Raw genomic sequence first — 20,098 nt, 5'->3', positions numbered from 1 at the left:
CAGCAGCTGTTAGCTTAGTGTCCAGATGTGTTGTCGCTTACCTCAATTCCATCCTTTTCATCTTGTCCCATACTTGCCTGGAACCAGCTCTTTTACTGAGGGCTGGAGTCAGGAAAAAATGGGAAATCCTCAAGGCAGAATGGTGTGGGCAGATGCATACCAGACGCTTAAAGCACATCTAATGCACATACCCCAAAAGAATCCTGGGAACTGCAGTTCTCCCTCACAGAGCTACATTTCCCAGCACCCCAACAAGGCACAGTGTCCATTAGTCCTTGTTCCTTTGAGCATTGAGTTGGATGCATGGAGAACCTGCTTTGGGTTTATTTTAAGCATACAGCTTAAAGGATACTATGCATTCTGAAGGTGAGCACATGGTTGCTTGCCCGCCCTACAAAATACTCTATTGCATAAGGAGAGTTGGCTCCTGTCAGTCTGGTCTGTAAGTGGCAGATCATTAGAAAAACTCATGACAAGACGATTACTATCTAGTTTCATCTCAAAAGAATAATGATCTCGAATGCTTGATTCCCCCCCCCCCCCCCGTTTTGGGGGTGTTGTACTTAAAATTAAATTAAGCAAGAGAGAAAAAAGAGTTGCACAATCTGCAAACTGCTATTTTCATTTTCACAGAGAGTCCCAGAGAGGGAAGGATAACTGGATGGTATACTTTTATCCTTCCAATTCACCTGTCAACCAAGGTCCTTGTGCGTATGGTGGCAATCCTTCCAGTCTGGAAGTGGTGTTTTTGAATGCCATGTCAGTATGTGGTAAAATATGACCTCCCAGGATCTGACCTAGAATGTATTGCAGAGCCATGGTTGGAAGAAGTGGATGGGTAAACATATTTTAGCACTGTACCAGGTTTCTCTGTAGAGCCATCAGCTAAGCTGTGCATGTATGGGCAGGCAGGGAGGCAGAATTGCTGTGGTCTATCATGATTCCACCCACCCTGACCTAGTGCCCTGTTTGAATCATTGAGTGTTTGTTTTTGAGGTAGGTGGCTGGCACAGAAGGGAGATTCTGTTGTATAACAGGCTCTTTATGTGACCTAGCTAGGGTAGTTTCCCATGTTGCTGGAGTTTCCCAGCCTGTTGTTACCGAGTGACTTCGACATCCATGCAAAGACCACCTTGTTGGAAATGCCTCAGGACTTTCTGCCCTCCACAGCAACTGTGGGGCTATCCAAAATTACCGTATTTTTCGCCCTATAGGACGCACTCCCCCCCCCTCCAAAAATGAAGGGGAAATGTGTGTGCGTCCTATGAGGCGAATGCAGGCTTCAGGAATCTATCCGCGGGAGTTCCCGCCGGGCTCCCTAGGCTTGCGGATAGCAGCCTGCATCCCGAACCCTGGGGCTCGCTGAGCAGCGCGCCCCGGGCTTCGGGCAGATATCCGCCGGGCTCCCCAGGCTTGTGGATAGCAGCCTGTTCTGGGGGCTGGGGTCGGGGGAAGCTCCCCCTGGGGGGGAAATAAATTTTTTCCCTTTATTCCCCCCCCCCAAAAAAACTAGGTGTGCCCTATGGGCCGGTGCGCCCTATAGGGCGAAAAATACGGTATATTGGGACTCCTTCACATAGCAGAATACACTTTGGGATTGAATTTTGTTTTGTTTTTGTTTTTGTTCTGAACAAGAGGTATGGAGGGACAATGTACGGTCCTCTTGTCATTGACAGATTTTGAATGCTTGAACCTGCCTCCAGACTGACAGGAACCTTCACAGGAGCGCTGACCTATGTAAAAGGAGTTCCTGACTACCTACAACCCCCTGTTGAAACGGTCCCCTCTAACCCCCCCATCATGTTGGACGATTACCAACCAGTCTCAAGTTTACCATTTTTGGCAAGGTACACGAAGGCATAGTAGAATATCAGCTTCAGGGTTTCTTGGATAAAATGGATTATGATCCATTTCAGTCTGGCTTCATGCCTGAAGTTGGAACCAAAGCAGCTTTGGTTGACTTTGTAGACAACCTCCACTGGGAACTAGACAGAGGGAGTACATCCCTATGGGTTCTGCTGAACTTCTCAGAATGTAGCAGTAGGTCTGTCTTAACACCTATCTGGCAATGTCTGCACTGGTTGCCAGTTGTTTCTGGTAACAAATTGAGACTTCACTGATTCTCTTTAAAGCTTTAAATAGCTTGGGTTTACAATATCAGAGGAGTTACTTCCTTCCATAGTAGTCTTTTGCTCACTCCCTAAGATCAGAAGGAGATGCCCATCTCTGTGTTCAACCTGGGTGGAGGCATGGTTGATGGGAGCATGGTTGAGAGCAGCACGAGATAGGGCCTTCTCAGCGGCTGCACCAATGTTATGGAATACAGTACAGTATCTTGTTTCTTGAAACATGTAGCCTTCCCCTCCCCACCTGCCTGTTGGTAAATACATTCTTTTTTAAGCAGGCTTTTGCCTGCGAAGTATCAGCAGCTTTGTGTAAAGGTTGGATTATGTTTTTGGTCTTCGCTTTTGTTATGTTTTTAGTGTGGCAGTGAAGTGGGTGGTGTTGATGTGATTTTAAGTTACTGTATGCTGTGCTGAGTTGTGCATATGCACCAGAAGGGTAGGATAGAAATTTCTATATAAAATAAATAAATATATTTTTAAATATAATTATTATTCACTTGTTTCCCCCCCATGTCAGTTCTCCTGTTGGATATAATTTGAATACAGGTGTTTATTTCAGCAGCCAATTTACCACCCAGTCCAGTCATTTATTCAGGAAACAGTAGTACACAAGAAACTGCCTAATAACTGAGACAGATCATTGGTACATGTAGTGTCAGTACTGTTGACACTGGCTGGCAAAGTTTCAGCTGGGACCCAGGATAGAACCTATGGCGTTTTGCGTGAAAAACATGTGAGCAACACAAGCTATAGCCCCTCTTCTGCTTCTTAACAGATGTAAATCTTCCAGGACACAGAAACTAGTTCAAGGGCTGATCTTTTCTTGCTTGAGCCTCCTGAAACATAACCGATGTTGCTATAAAAATTAATCTCTTGTGGTAAAGCAACTGACTGTTTAAATTAGATATAGGAAAAAACATTCCTGATTCGATTCTAATCTGCCCATCTTTGAGATTTCCTCTGCAGAAAAAGCAAAAATATACAGTATTAAGATGTTGACATTTGTATTTGGTGTAATCCAGCCTACTGTGAAGACAGCACTTACACACGAGATTCCTATAGACCAGGGGTCAGCAAACTAAGGTCCGTAGGCCAGATCAGGCCCAATTGCCTTCAGGATCTGGCCTGCGGACTGTTCATGGATCGGCGTGGGGATTCTGTTCATTCGGGTTGTGCCATTCCCCTCCCCCCATGCCATTGCATTCCATTCCATTCCCCCCTCCCTCCCACACATCGTGGCGGCGCCTCCTCCCTCCCTCCTCCTGGCTTCTCCCTGCCCTGCCTAGAGGAGGAAGGAGACTGGGCTGGGCTGGGCTGGCTGAGCGCCATTTTAATCAGCCCCTCTCCGGAGCCAGCCCTTTTGCGCCACTCATTGTCCCTCCGTCGCCGCCCTGGTGCTCCTGTGGGTCAGAGAGCAGAGCAGATGAACTCACTCTGCTTACCCATGAGTAGCAGCGGTGGTGGTGGTGGCGGCGGCGGTAGCCCCTGGGAAGGTAAGCGCAGCAGCTGGGGGTAGGGAGGAGGACTACTTGCCCCCCTCACCTCTTCTTCCAGCTCCCCCTCTGTGCTGTTTCTCGAGCCCGCCACAAGGTCTGATGGATAATAGACAGGCCCACGGCTAAAAAAATTTGCTGACCCCTGCTATAGACTATAAGAGTTCAGTCATGGCATGCATGTGTGAGCATTCTGCACGCTGGGCTATTACAGCGAAGAAGAGGCCTTTTATTGGATCTTCTCCCCTCAATTCCACCCTCTGTTTCATTAAGGAACATTGTGAATGGACCTGAAGGGGTGAAAGAACTTTATGCTGATATGTGAGATAGGAAGTACATCCTTGCAACTAGCTTGCCCTGGGCTCCTATGCTTTTCCTTTTATACTTTCTCAAGCAACTTGAGATTTTAGAGTCAAGGTGCTAGGGACATGTTTAAGACAAAAGCCAGTAACACTCCCATTAATGTATACTTATGGTGTAGTGAAAATGAGTTTAACAGTATAGAAAAGGGTGGGAGTGTACTATAAGGGTTGTTCTAAAAGTCAGAATTTACTACGAGGTCAAACCATTTCCTACATGGTTATAAAATAATCTTTCTCTTTTCTTTGTCCCCCCTGTATTTTACAGCTGAAATGCTCCCTGGGTATATTGTACAGTGATGATGACAAAAGGAATAGGAACTTCAATTATGTTAATGAGTGATCAGACAAACAAAACTTGAGGTAAGAATATAAACTTTGAAGAAGCACAATGTGTCTGAAGGCAGCCCTGTATCTGGAAATGTTTTAATGTCTGATGTTTTACAGTTTTTTATATATGCTGTAAGCCGCCCAGAGTGGCTGGGGAAACCCAGCCAGATGGGCGGGGTATAAATAATAAAATTATTACTATTATTATTATTGGTGGAATGGACAGCCCCAAATTCCAGATGTTTGGCTTTGTAGTTACTCTTGAATTTTTCTTTCTGGAATTAAGTGAGGTAAGGGGTAGCATTTCAGATGTACAGGGCATTGCAAAGGGGTTTTAGAGGAAGGGGAAAGATCCTGACCAAGGTTTAGAGACTTGCTTTTTTGTATAGTCAAAGCAAACACATTTCTTTTTCGTCATGGATACCTAGTTTATAAGCCCACTTCCCATAACAACTTGCTGTGGTCAGGAATTGTGGTTGTCATGAATGAGTCTGGGTGACCCTTGGGTTCCTGCACTTGCCCTCTTTCTTCCTCCCCTACAACCAGTTAATAATAATAATAATAATAATAATAATAATAATAATAAATATAGTTTTGTGTCTTCACTCTTCTAACCCTAACCCTTCTTAGTCCAGAACTATAGCTTGCTTAGTTCCCACTCATATTGGTGCTTAATGTATACAGATGCTGCTGTTTGACCAGGGCTACAACCTAAGGGTAGATACCCAGTGGTGGCTTGCTTATGACACTGGTCTCTTTGAATAGAAATCGCTGAATCTTCATCTTCAGAGGAAGAGGAATAAGCTCAACCTAAATGCTATCTATCAGTCATGGTCAGTGGGAACAAAACCTGAGCCACTAAGGTTCCTTTTGGTGTAGTGGTTAAGAGTGGTGGACTCGTAATCTGGTGAACCGGGTTCGATTCCCCGCTCCTCCACATGCAGCTGCTGGGTGACCTTGGGCTAGTCACACTTCTCTGAAGTCTCTCAGCCTCACTCACCTCACAGTGTTTGTTGTGGGGGAGGGAGGGAAAAGGAGATTGTTAGCTGCTTTGAGACTCCTTCGGGTAGTGATAAAGCAGGATATCAAATCCAAAGTCGTCGTCTTCTTCTACTGAGCAGCTGCTGATTTTGAACCAACTGCTGAATGTTGGTTTCCTCTCTATAGAGAGATCACAGTGCTGGCTGCTTAAATGAACACCAAGGCAAGTTTTTTTTGTAACAGAAGCATTAAATAAATGGTTAATTTAAATCAGCAGCACTTTACTGGTTTGGAAACAGAAAAAAATTACTCATTTGCTTAATAAAACATTTGTAAACAGAGGATTAGTGTAATGTGTGATGGAGTGAGCTACAGTTTAGAAAGTTGCCTTCTATCAAGTTAGATCATTGTTCCATCTATCTCAGTATTGCTTGCACTGGTGTTCAGTGGTTCTCCAGAGTTTTAGGAAGGGTTATTTTCCAGACCTACCCGGAGATGCAGGGGATCATACTTGAGATCGTCTGAACAAAAAAGCATGCACTCTACCACTGAAATACAGCCTTTCTCTAAAGTAAAAATCAGTAGGAACGCAGACTGATTACTTGCTGCCATTAGCTGATTTTGTTCTTGTTCTGAGGGCAATCTTGAGAAAGGAGAACTAAAAACATTTAAACAGTGGCTAATCCTTTGGTTTACAGTCAGTATGCTGGTTGTGGTAGATAAAAATATGTTGAACATATGGAAATGGAATGAGATTAACTATTTTCGTAGACCCTTCAAATAACATACCAGCTGGAGCTAATATTGCATGGAGCTAAGACTTGCCTGGAACTGGTGATCTTGATGCAACGATATCTTTGCCCCGTGCCCATTTTTCTAAGTTACGTAACATCTTTGAAGGTATTATATGCTCAGCCATCAATTACATGATGTTTTAGTCACCAGAACCAGTCTGCTTTGGCTCTTATAGCCTACATTTTATGGGTCTTGAATTTCTCTCCCTTCCCTCATTGGGTCAGATTCTGCCTTTATAAAGACCCTTCTAAACAAATGGCTGAAACTTCATTGCAAGAACTGAATCAGTTTTGTTTTTCAGGGTGAATACTAGTGCTTTTGATCTTCTTTAATCTGATCCTTTTATCTGTCTTGTTTTAGTCCTAACAAGTTAGCTCATGTAGTGGTTACACTGAGGTTAAGAGATACTGTGACTTAAAGGATATCTCTGCAGATGCTTTGGTGTTTCAAGCATAAAATACCTTCAGGCTACTACAGCTATTCAGTTGCATAATCTGTTGGATTATGTGCTTTGAGTACAAGACTGATTACATAGCCTGTATGTAAGTCATCTCTAAGAGCTTCAGAAGCAATACATTGTGATATAAAGACACAAATAAACCAGCATGTTATTTTGCAGATATCTGCAAGAGATGCTCCATTGTATACCCAAGATTCTTCATATAAGAACAAACCGCATTGTAAATGTCTTTATTTTACAGCACACAGTCCCCTCAGGCCTTACACTCATCTCCCACAAGCCTTGATCCAAGGGCAACATTCTGCCCCTCATACTAAAGAGGAATGAGCTTTGGGGTAGGGAGTTTTCGATAGGGTTGCCATACGTCCGGATTTTCCTGGACATATTCGGAATACTGTAGTTGGCAGCAGTGCCCGGGCGGAAATCGTAAAAAATGTCTGGTACAATCTGGACTTTTGGCAGCCCATGTTGGCAGTGCTATTATTGCTTTTCCATAAAAATTGCTAAAAATGGCATTTTTAAAAAAGCAATTTTGCCCCAAAAGCTCAACAGTTTTTGGCAAAGGTTTAAAAAAGCTCAATAGATTTGGCATAAAGAAAAAAGCTCAGCAACTTTTCTGTCCAGGTTTTCACTGTTTGAAATATGGCATCCTTATGTTTCGATCTGTTACTCTTTGCCACGTGGAAGAAAAGATATTGAATGAACACACTAGTGCTGAAGTTTTGCAGTGGGAGAGTAAACAGCCACAGAAGAATGTGAATGAAGTTAAGTTTGGGATTGACAAAGGAGACTAGTGCTACTTGTTACAATATAATTGTGAGGCTGGCCAGCAGGGTCTTCTTTCTCTTTATTCTGTGTTTTTGTGTTTTTGTATTGCACATTACCTTGTTTCTTTTAGGCATTTTATGAATAGTGTATGTTAACATTACAGGCAACAAGTGATAGTTGTACAAACTGCATTTCATGTGGCACCTGCAATAGCAAAGGATGTTTTGAGGGGGAAGTATCACATTTTTGAAAGGTGCAAAAGGTGGTGTGTTGAGTGTCAAATGTCTTATTTTAGCAATTTAAGCATATCCTTCAGGGAAGTAGTTTGGGCTAAGTACAACACACAAAAAACCTGATTGTAAACAATGGAGACATGCTGCAAGAGAAACAATGGACTATTTTAAAGTTAACGTTTTATGTTTTACCAGAATACCTTCATGTAAAGGGCTAAGATCTATTTTTTCTTCTCTTTTTAAACTTACTGATGTTTTAAAGTTACTTTACTATGGTAGCAATATTGTGCTCATGGAGTGACTCCTACAGATAGACTTTTCCAACCTCACCAGTTGTTCCCACAAAACTTCACTGAGCATGTTGTGTAGGGCAGTTGCTGGACTACAGTTTACATCAATCTGGACTACTGGTTGTGCTGTCCGGGGCTAATGAGAGTTGGAGCCCAGCAACATCTTGGGCGGGGGGGAGGGGGGCAGAGTCTAGTCATTCCTGCTATATGGCCATTCAATAGCAGCCATTGCCCTTTTGAATATCTGTAGCATCCTCCCATTGCTGGCTCTTCCCCAGGCCCCCCATGTATGGCACTCTTCTCATGCTTCTTGAGCTCTTCTGCACATCTGAATCCTGGGGCAGACTTGGCAACACAGCAGAGCATCAACTGCTATTGAATAACCCTGCTGGGCCATAGTGTGCTCTGAAGCGCTGAGTGGAGGTAGTTGGTGAGCGAGGATTGTCACGTGCAAGACTCATAGAGCCTTATGGAAACTGCTGTTTGAGCACAGAGCTTTCTATGGCTTGGATCCTAAGTTACTTTCTGTCAATGGAACTGAATGGAATGAGCCTCCCCCACCTTCCCTTCCCAATCTTAATAAACAGATTGATACCTGCTGTTCTTCCATTATGAGGCAATTACATTTACAGACAAATATGTGTTAATGTTGGGGTTTTACTCCCAGTTGAAAACCAGCTGTTTCTCGTTAAACCAGAACTCTTTATGATGAAGCTCATTTCTTTGGAGGCACATAAGGCTCTGGCAATGACCAGCAGAGTAACTGATCCAATAATGTGATAGGCCAGGTGTGCCTCATGGCTATCCCAGGAACAGTTCTCTCAGTCCTGTGATGTAATTCTGAATTTGTTGCAACTTGCTGCACCCATCAGAACAGTAGAACTGGAAATGTTTGTGTGGCCTAATCCTCAGGGTGTTCCAGCCATGTCAGCTGTGTTACAGTTGATTGGGCTGGCAGAAACATAGCACTTTAAGGGTCAGGTCATGGAGAAATAACACTTGTTGTTAAGTCTCTCTTTGGTTACGCCCTAACTAGCAGTTGCCAAGTAAGCTTTGTGTGCATGTGTGTCACGTTTTGATATTTGATAAACATTAGCTCAAGATGGCTTCTGAACATGTATAGCAACTATTTGGTCTTGTGTATTTTAAATTATGTAATTTGAATGATTCATATAATTGAAATAATATGTGGCTATATAGCTAACGCACACAGCCACTTTCTCAAGCTGGTGTTAGGCAGGCAGTCTCAGGTGTGTCTCTCCTTCCAATGTAGCCTGACTTTTTCATTCACAATTGGTTCACCTCTGGGTATACAATCCTGGTGTTGGGTGAAAAGGAGGCCAGCAAATCAGTTTTGCTGCAGGCAGTGTAGCTGGCTGAACGCCATGATGCATTGGATATATTATCACTGGACACACAAGGCTTGCATTAAAGAACAATGGTCTTCAACTGGTCAGTTGGAAATGAAGAGAATTTTTATTTTTATTAAATTTATATACTGCCCTTCTTCCCAAATGAGCCCAGAAATGAAAAATGTAAATACAATAAGATGACTTCTGATGGTGAAACTGTTGAAATATATGATGGTCAATTATAAACTGTTCCAAATTAAAGGAATATATTTGCGAAGAGAAATTAAAGACATTACGACAATGTAGAAAGATTTTACTAAGACCGAGAGAATTCATATAGTGAAGATACACAAAACTTAATGATTCAGAAAAACAAGCAAACGAGATAAAGAATCCCAAGATGCGTTTTTATTTATAGTAATAAAATTGGGTGATATGTTAACAAGAAAAGGGGCAAAGATGCACAAATACAAACATGGTTTATTTATCTTCCGTATTCCCTTCCTATGTACAAAACATATAGCATTTGAATTATAATACAACACTCCACCTTCAAACCTAGAAAATATCCTTAAATGGTCTCTTCCAACACCCCACCAAATCACTCATCCCAAGCAGAGATGGCTGTTGCTAAATGGTATGCACAGATTCTCTTATAAAAGGGGTGGAGTCTGGCCATACACAGTTCAGGAGGCATTCTGAGAATTGTGAGGCCAAACTTTGCAGGATGCTGGCTCATCCTAGAGGTCTGCTTGGTTTCCTTTCTCTCATGCTTGCTTGGCCACAGGGGAGCATGAATCATGCTCAGTCAGTGATGCACGAACTCATTCACAAGACCAGATTTCATGCATATCCATTACAACGCGACTTCCATAAATCATCTCGCGGCTCACTAATGGCTGTATGAATTGTACTGAATAGACAAAGCTAGCATTGCTGATAATAGTCTAATGTTGATGTAGTAGTACATAACCAATGACTCAGTCTGTTAGCCGTTGTGCTGTAGAGACAGATAATGTGGAGGTGCAAGGTTCAATTCAATATTTGGAAAGCTGGGTGAATTGAGGCCTTTAGTTTTAACCAGCTTATTTGAGACACCAGAATGAGGTATATGTTCAGAGCACAATTCTACGTTCCATAATTGTATACTAGTTTGACATCCATTTTCAAAGTGGGTGACACACAAAATTGACTGATTCTTGTCATCAAGCACCATATTTTGCTAGTTGTAAAACTCTTTACTTTCAGGCACCTCACAACACTTGGTTTAAGTAGTCCTTTGGCTGAGGTGTAAGTGAAATGTAATGTGAGCAGTATTTAAATTGGGGATTTTAGATAGTGTGTCTTGTACAATTGGAAAAGTTATTAGTAGCTGCAGACTACCTGGAATCAGGCCGTTTTTGTGATACATCAGTAGAATGTCTCTTTATCTGTTTGGAGGCCATTCACATTACGTACAGAAATGAAATAGGTGGGAGGGAGCTGTAACAGACTGAGAGAGAAATTAGTCTATTCACAAATATTTTCCTGATATCAGGGACTCAGTGTCGGTTCTGAACTCTGTGTTTTGCCACTGTTTGGGGTTGGATGAGGTCAAGCAAGTTAAAAATTTAGGGACAATGGAGGTCCTGTTGCTTAAGGATCCCAGTGATCTGGGAGTAGGTGTACATACAGTATCCTATTTTGGAAGAGTTTGCACTCACCCTTAAAATCAAGTTTGCAACTTGGAAATGCCCCTGAATCTTGTGCTTCTTTCTGAATATACCTCTGCTTCTAGATGGCTAGGTAGCAGCTGTTTTAGGAGTGCCTTTGTTCTGGCCACTCACTCCATGCTTTTCTTGTTCAAAGGGAGTTCAGTTCTAATGAGGAACAGGTAAAACAAGCTTCTGCTTGGTCTGCAAAATCCATACATGCTTTGCTCATAGCAGTGGGTGGCAAATGAAAACCAAACATTGGCTGGCGAAGCATTGCATGCAAAGCTTTGTGGCACCCCTGGGATAACTCTGCAGTCCCTGCCCACAGGTTGGGAACCACCATTCCTGATAGCATTCTCTTAGTGTAGAGTGTTTGACAACGTTCCAGATAATGTTCCATTTTATGTTAAGTTTTATTGCTCAGTGTTGTATGGAAAAGGTGCAGCAATTCTTCAAGTTAACATACTTTAAGTATGCAGTAAGTTTTTAGGAGTTAGACATACATACAGTGGTGCCCCACAAGACGAATGCCTCGCAAGACGAAAAACTCGCTAGACGAAAGGGTTTTCTGTTTTTTGAGTCGTTCCGCAAGACGAATTTCCCTATGGGCTTGCTTCGCAAGACGTAACGTCTTGCGAGTTTGTTTCCTTTTTCTTAAAGCCACTAAGCCGTTAATAGCCGCTAAGCCGTTAATAGCCGCTAAGCCGCTAATAGCCGTGCTTCGCAAGACGAAAAAACCGCAAGACGAAGAGACTCACGGAACGGATTAATTTCGTCTTGCGAGGCACCACTGTATAACAAAAAGTACCCAGAAAAACATTAATATTCCTGGGTTTAGCCTATGTCCTAGCAGTAAAAAAATAAAGTACTGAAAGCACTTTCATATTAGTTATATTAAATATATAGCAGGAAACTGAAGCTAGTCTTAGTTCTCTTCTGCATATCTGCACAATACATTTGTCACATGTGTATATGATGTTTGTGAGGGAGCAGGTGGTGCTGTAGTCTAAACCACTGAGCCTCTTGGGCTTGCTGATTGGAAGGTTGGCGGTTCAAATCTGCGCGACAGGGTGAGCTCCCGTTGCTCTGTCCCAGCTTCTGCCAACCTAGCAGTTTGAAAGTAGATAATTAGGTACTTCTGTGGTGGAAAGGTAAACGGCATTTCTGTGCGCTCTGGCTTCCATCATGGTGTTCCATTGCGTTTTAATCATGCTGGCCACATTACCTGGAAAGCTGTCTGTGGACAAACGCCGGCTCCCTCAGCCTGAAGTGAGATGACCGCTGCACCCCATAGTCACCTTCGACTGGACTTAACTTTCCAGGGGTCCTTTACATTATATTTGTCTGTACAGATGTATTATTGTTGTTGTTTTAAATTTCTGTTTTGCCTTTCCTCCAAAAGGAGCCCAGGGTGACAAGCAACAAAGTGATAAAACAAAACTATTAAAAAGAAAATAAAAACATTAAAAAATGTAAAAACATGTAAAAGGATTATGAACATGCAAACGTGTATGGAGGAGCCCTAATTTTTGGGACAATAAGCACCCTTCCCCCATTCATAAATGTCCCCTAGGTATCCTTATGACATGGAGCAGGCACAGCAGAACTTAATGAGACAGCTATGAGAGAGGCACCAACCTTGGGCTAGTTAACAGATGCTATGTGTGCTGAACATCTGCCTTCAGCTGAAAGACAGGCCAAAAAAGTCATTCAGGATTTTTTCTTTTTGCTTGCATTGCAGACACCAAGCTATTTTAGAATAATACACTTAATCCCCCTTTAGATTTGGTTTTATTGTTATCATGTCCCGTCTGGCAAACCCACATAGGGCATGTTATGAGTGGTAAACAAATTTCCCCTCTATTTCTTCAGGATATTTTGTGTGGCTTAGATTGTTTTATGGACTGGCTTTTTATGCCTTTTTGATACCAAGCAAAAGTTTGTAGACATTCATGGGCCTGGTTTGCACATCACATTGAACTATAGTTAAAAGCAAACTATGCTTTAATATGCAGCATGCCAATGCGTACTTCTGAAAAGTTCTGAGTCTCCCTTTCAGACTTCAGTGCACTTTCACTGTTCCCTTCCTTTTGACATATCTGTGGACATCTAGGGGAGATTTGTATTAGTGGTGAACTGATGATGTGATTCTGTGTGTATGTGTTTAACTGTAGTATCTCGAGATGTGCTGATCAAATATAAATGTATATGTGAACCAGCTTAAGGTGGGTTTTTGTCCTTTTTAGATTGTACTTAATGTTGTTGCTCTTGAATCCTGTTGTGCTATTCCACCTGCTCACACCTAGATTTCATGGCACACCTGTATTGTCCCATCTCTTTCTCACTGCAGCTGAATTATTTGTACTGTTTCTATTCAGAGGAAGTGTCTTGAGATGCTAAACCAGTGCAGGGTGTGTGGCTGTACTGGGGCAATTCCAGTTTTGGCTGTTTGACTGGCACAGTGATCCTTACACCTTCCTTTAACAGAGCACTTAGCATTTTCAGAGATTATATAATTTTTTTTGGAACAGGAGGCCCAAATGCCTTGTGCTTCCTGTTTCTTGGGCTCTTCGCCATTGCCCAAAATGGAACTCTCACGAGCTCCATTCTGGATGACACAGAAGAACAGGAAACACAAAACACTTGTGCTTTTCCTGTGTCGTCCTGCATTCTATAGTTTGTAAAACTGCTCTTCAATTAAAGATGGGTGCCAAAAAAAATTATGTAGATTGTTTTCTATTTAAAGCCAATGATAAATAAAGGCTAGAACTGAATGCAGAGATGAAGAGAATAAGCAACTTTAGTTGTATCCAGTGTTGCTTGAGAGAAGTCAGCTGGTGCAGCTGATCATTCCCTTTTTGAAATACAACTTATTTACCCTTCTAATAATAGTAAGCGCTTTAATTTCACTCATGGAAGTTAATTTGGATATTAATGATGGGACATTGGAAAGGAGATAAAATTGTCAGTTGCTGTAACCACATTTCCTTAGGGGCAATTTTTTAGTTAAGAAGAAATATACTAGTTTTGAAAGAAACCTTTGTAGAATCAAGTTCAGACCACAATTGCTCTTCGGAAGGAAGATGAAGTGGAAAAATGGTTGTATTGATGGAAAAAGCTTACTGTGGCACGCTTCCCAGTTCTACCCACAAAGCCTGACCCATCTCAAAAGCCAAAATGAAACCACCACCGTAACTATATTTAAGATCTTAACAATAGTTGTTTCTTTTTGTAGTGTTTGTGAAATGTCTAACCATGTTGGCATCTTACACCTTAATGTTGACATCACCATGAAGTGAACAGTGCTGTTTAATTCTTTGTGCTATTGTTTTGACTGGCTATAGAATTTGCATAACATCTTCGTTGAATATATTCAGTGCAAGCTTTTTGAAAAGTGGTTTTATATACCACTTATTTGGTCCAAAGACCACCCCCAAAGCAATAAATTAATACAAAAGAAAGATACAGTAAAAGTACAATAAAGCAATATAAAATGGCAGTATCACCCTGCGATAACACTGCAGGTGCATTTGTGAGTAGTATTCATGCTCTCACTACAGATGCAGCTCCTCATCATTCTACCTCTCACTTGAAAGCAAGGTAAACTCAAATTCTCCCTCTCAACGCCTGTCCGTTGCTCCAGTCTCTCACCTAGGAATAGGTCCACCCATAACCGTTCACCTACAAGGAATGCCCTTGCCCTTGTCACACCCCAAAGGAGAGATCCCAAGGGACTTTTACCCTTTGCTTTTGGGGTTATCCCACCACAGATGACCCTTTGCTCCCCAAAAGCCCTTAGTGGGACTGGCTAGCCAAGCTTTCTGGCTGCTTCAGTAGGTTTCCATTCACCAGGTACCACACAACAGAAAAGGTCTGGGGAGGCTAAGGTTGGTATCCACCTCCCAGCCAGCACCCGTCCTGCTATTGCTGCTTAACAGTTATTGACGTTACCGAAAAGTGATGCTGATTTGATTAACTTGTTGAGAATTTGCACAGTTCGACAGCTAGGAATAGAAAATGCACAAGTAGTCAGTGCATTACCGTGGAGGCTGACTGAAGGCCTAACGTAAAACGTATTTAAAAATCAAGAGATATGGAAGGTATGTCCACTTACGTTTGTTGGCTTGAGCAGATGCTCTTTAGTATTCAGGGGTTCAAATTTCTAGGCAAGCATTTAACATAGACTGAGGAACTTTCATTTCAGTGACATCTCTGTAAAGTTTATACTAGAAAGCCTAGTCATAATTTTATGTTAGGTAACATGAATATGATTGTCGTATTTATTCAAGCTCAAGTAGCTGTTGGGGTGTGGGAATTGGAGAACAAAATATTCACTCAACTCTCACTTTTTCTTAGTGAGTTCAGGAGACTTGGTAGAGAGTAGGGAATTCCATTTGCCTTTTTGAATATATTTTGTTGCTCTGAAGGTGGGCAGCAATTTACTTTTTATGGCACCTCAACCTCCCTTTGTGCGCTGCTGAAATTCATGTGGCCACACATTTGGTTTAAGTGACCTGCAGGAGCAATATAATTACAAGCTACAAAAATATTACAAGGGGCTCAGGTTGAATTTACAGGGCAATATGTTGCCACCCTTTTAAAAATAAGTAATGGAATTATATTATTTTTCTGCTGCTAAATCACTCTAAAAAAATGACTACATGAGCTGGCTTATAAAGCTAAATACAATAAAAATGCATAAGGCACCAGAACATATTCTTAAAAACAACTCCTAAAACTTCACACAATAATCAGAAATAAAACATTTCAGGTCATATGCTGCCAATTCCTCTCCATAGTCCACAAACTGCAAAGCCTAGACCCTGCCCCCCCCCCCAAATCTGACATAATAGGAAGCTTTTGGTTTTTTACCTTAAAAGTTTCTGTGCAGTTCTCCCTTTGTCTTACTCTCTCTGTGTCTCTGTCTCTCTTTCTGACACCCACACCTAGTTAACAAGTCACTGTTTTTTGCACTTAGCAACTGATTTTTAAAACTCTTGTTTTTGAAATCCCACTTTGCAAAACCGTGGGAATTCAACACTTTGAGTCACAGACCACCTGATGAGCCCAACATCAAATGCATTGTTTGACTCTGCTGCAATTGGGAGAAAATTGTTCTGTGCTATTTTTCCCAAGAACAGGAAAATCATCACATTAGCAGCCTGCTAACAATTGTTTGTATGGGAATCCTAACCAAGGTCGTAAAATTGGTGACAACGAGCAAGAGGAACTTGATTTTAATAATTGTAAATTGCGTAGCAAATTTAAATCATAATGGAGTAATTTAAAAACAGTTTGGAAACTGTGTTAGCAGCCTTAGGAAAATCTTGTTCTTCTGCATGCTTCTTTACCAATGGAAGTACTCGTGAGCAGGCTAAGTTGTGAGTCTTCCAGGCTACTGAGGGGATGGATATGTTCTCTCTTCTTTACTAATGGCACCAGCTAAAAGCTTACTACATCAGTCAGGCTTCTAATGATGTTGATTTTGAAATGATAGGCCACTGATCCTTGGAGTGTGAATAGTTATAATTTTAGTGAGTTTTATAGTGCTTTTATGTAATCCTTTATTCCTTTTTTTATTCCTGTTTTGTTAAATCAATCTGTTTTTATTTTATGTACCCCACACTGTGTTCACTTGTTTGAATGGTGTGTAAAAAGTATAATAATAATAATAATAATAATAATAATAATAATAATAATAATAATAATAATAAATTATATTATTTATTATTTATACCCCACCCATCTGACTGGGTTTTATTTTGTACAAAAATAAAAACAGAAATTAATCCCTACTGTCCCAAGTATTGGGCCCACAAAATTTTCCTTTCACAGGAGAAGCAACAAATAGTGTACACACACAAGAAGAAGAAGAAGAAGAAGAAGAAGAAGAAGAAGAAGAAGAACCAGCCATAGTGCATAGTACCCAAGCCCCAGTCATCTTTGTTGCACCAGCTTATGTTTGCATAAGAAAATATTTTTGGGTAGGGCCTCCCCGCAAAGGCCGCCATTTGCTCTCTCTGCTTCAAAACATTTCTGTCTATATGTTTAAAAATATGTACAGTTTGTGTAAATCAGTTTTATTTTAAGTATGAGTTACTATGAGACTGAAGCTGTGAAATGAGAATTCCTCCAGTTCTGATGAACTCAGTCCAGTTGCAGTTTAGAATACCCTTACTAGGGAATTTCCACTTCCAATATTATGAGGATACTGAACTACCTTGTAGGTTTGTTGCAAGGATTACCTAGATAATATGCGTGGAGCACTTTAAACACGTGAGGGTACTGCATGAGGCTAATCATTACTCATTTCCCAAAACACCGAAAAAAGAATAGTTAATCACCCTATGGCAACCCAACAGAAGTTCCTGCTGTGCAGCGCCATCCTATGCACACCTGCTCACTGGGGTATACTTCTGAGTAGACTTACATGGGACTGCCCTATTTAGCAGCCAGCCCTCCAAGGAAAGGGGGTATTAGAAAGCCAGCAAGCGAGAAATGAAATGAAACGAAACTCTACCTTTGGCCATAAATTAATTTCTGTGTTTGAAATTTCCTGCTGTGAAGGAATGAGGAGGACAATGACAATTTGGCAAGCACAACAAGAACTAGCCCGGGAAAAAGAAAAGTAATTTCATTTGTCAAACTGGAACTCAAGCTAGCAGCAGGATACGGCCACTTATCTGAATTAGCCTTCTTTTTCCTTCCCTCCCAGGGAAACAAGCTCCTACAAACTTTTCTTTCTTGGTTGCCCAAAGCTCCCTCAGCCCAAAGCTAAGAAGAGGGGAGATGTTGCATTAGAGATCTTGTATTTTATGTTCTTTGCTTTCTTTTACCCATGCACGAATCGGATCATGGGGATTTATCTCCTCATCTCTGCACCTGTCATCTGCCACCCCCCTCTTTTTTTTAAAAAAGCTGCTTCCGCTTTCACCTATTAATGTTGAAAAAGAAATGGGAAGGTGGAGATGAAAGCAAAATCAGCATCCCATTGCCTTTCCCACACATGATGCCCACAAATACGCACTGCCTGTGCTCTTTCCCTTGCCAAGAGCCTCTCCGTCTACACCAGCCACAGGGTACACCTAGAAGGAGTTGTCCAGGCAGCTCAGTGGAGAAGACAATGACAACCCCCCAGTGCCTGAAGAGAGGAGGTGGGACCCATCACCAGGCAGGGAGCCCTGTGGACCAGCAGTGAGTCTGCAAGGCAGGGACGGCAGCTGGCAGCAAAACTCACAGCAGCTCTGAAGGTTGACTGGCAAAAGCAGTAGTAGCAGCAGCAGCAGCAGCAGCAGCAGCAGCAGCAATGAGCCAAATAGCTGTAGTGGGCAGGCTGCGAGGCCTGATCTGCCTCTCCTCCTGAGGCATTGCATAAGACAGATGTCTCATGGTGCTAATAGGGGGCTGGCCCTGCCTAGTACCACAATTAAAATGTAAAAAAGGGTGATGAAATGCCACCTACATTTCCTTTTTAAAAATGCAGTATAAAAAGTATACTGTATACTTAAGTATACAGTAGCTTCAGTTATATAACAAAAGTTACGCAACTAACAGTTAAATCTAATGCTACTGGTTGTAAGTCAGTATATATCATTATTAACAATGGAATGTATTAAGTAGATTGTCATACTTTTGACAGCTCATTAAATAAAATCATTACATTGGTTCTGAAATCTTTCACTTACAGTGGTAGCCAACACAATGGCCTCCAGATGTTGTGAACCACAGCTCCCTTCATCCCAGACCCATTTGGCCATGCTGGCTGGAGCTGATATCCGCAGAAGCCATTTGACTTCCGAGGCGCATTCGAAAACGGAAGCATTCACTTCCAGGTTTTCGGCATTCGGCTTCCGAAACGTTCGGCAGCTGAGACATTCAAAAACCGAGGTTCCACTGTATCTCTGGAAGTTTAAAGAGAAACTATTTCAGTTGTCATGACTGAATGATAAGTACAGTCTTTCAAAGCAAAATTAATCTACTTGTCTTTGAGATATACTTTGTACCACAGTCTATCCTCATTCATTTTAAAAATGTTCTAAGTCCCACTTTTAGTTTGGGTTGCCTTAACCCTTTCAGGAAGTTTCCATTTATTTTGGTCTCATGAAAGTATGTTGACTGACAGAGTATATTCAGTTATTAATTCTGTTGCCTGACTCTCTTCAAACAGTAATGCGGTAAAGCAGGTTATGTAAGCATTTTACAGATAATAAAACATATTTCCATGCATATATTATGGAGTTGATTGCTGAAACAAGTTTGTTTCTTGAGCTTCATTTGCACATCAAGGTGTAATGATTATCTGTACTGCAGATGGGTAAAGCAATTCTCTCTTTGAAAAATAAGTTGTAAACTAATGCAGATTTTGAATTGCTGAGAGTATAAAGAGTTTGATTAGCAAGACCTCTAGCTCTCTGCAATATATATATATATATATATATATATATATATATATGTGTGTGTGTGTGTGTGTGTGTGTGTGTGTGTGTGTATGTATATGTATATGTATTCTACGTCCTTACGTAGTCCCAAAGACAAATATGAGATTTAATCCTACCTAAGCCAAAAGCCATAATCTCCTATTTTTGGAAATGGGTGGTGGTAGAAAGTCAAACTCCTGGTTGCAAGCACTGTTATGAAACTGCTCAGCTGATTTGTGCAGCCAAGGTGGTGGTTTCAAACTTGTTGAAATTTATTGTTCAGCAATTTAACAATCATTGCTTAGAAATGAATTCTTCTTCTTTTTATAAAAAAAGGACTGAATTATATTATATCTCCAGTTCCCGCGAGTGTTCAGCTGCTTGCTTCTAGGCTGTGATACTCCTCTGTGATGTTAGAAATCAGATCACTCAGTGGCATAAAGAGAAGTGGATTAGTCATGGGTTAAAAATCAAAGAAATTTTACTAGTGTGCTGTTTGGTCCTGGCCCTGAAAATAATTTCACTTTTGTACTTATCTTGAATCCGCTAAAGGTCTTTAGGGACTTCAGCTGTGTGTTCAAACTTGGTTTGGAATACCAATTGCTCCATGCGGGAGACACGCAATAGGATTCTGTCACAAGACAAGCAGAAAAGAAATCACAAACTCAAGTGACGGAATGTGGACACTTGAGTCTTGCTTAGTGTTTGGAGTACTTTGGTAGAGACATTTCTCCTTACAGATAGTTATGCTTTCTGGACTACAGTGAAGAAGTTTGACACCTGTTCAAAGCAGTTGCAGA

General features: G+C 41.4%; 1 protein-coding gene across 9 annotated transcripts in view; it reads left to right on the top strand.

The window, feature by feature from the left end:
* SIPA1L1 (signal induced proliferation associated 1 like 1) overlaps positions 1-20,098 on the top strand; it is a 145,379-nt gene that overhangs the window by 24,130 nt on the left and 101,151 nt on the right. For 8 of the 9 annotated variants that reach the window (XM_028724783.2, XM_028724806.2, XM_028724792.2 and 5 more), the window contains exon 2: positions 4,247-4,341. The exons of the other annotated variant lie outside the window; for it this stretch is intronic. The gene's annotated coding sequence lies outside the window, so the exon portion shown is untranslated. The remainder of the gene's footprint in view (positions 1-4,246; positions 4,342-20,098) is intronic. 9 annotated transcript variants of the gene reach the window in all.

The sequence above is a fragment of the Podarcis muralis genome, chromosome 1 (genome assembly GCF_964188315.1).
Source record: "Podarcis muralis chromosome 1, rPodMur119.hap1.1, whole genome shotgun sequence".
Taxonomy (NCBI): domain Eukaryota; kingdom Metazoa; phylum Chordata; class Lepidosauria; order Squamata; family Lacertidae; genus Podarcis; species Podarcis muralis.
Note: the sequence above shows the minus strand (reverse complement) of the source record. Positions and strands in the feature narration are given on the sequence as shown.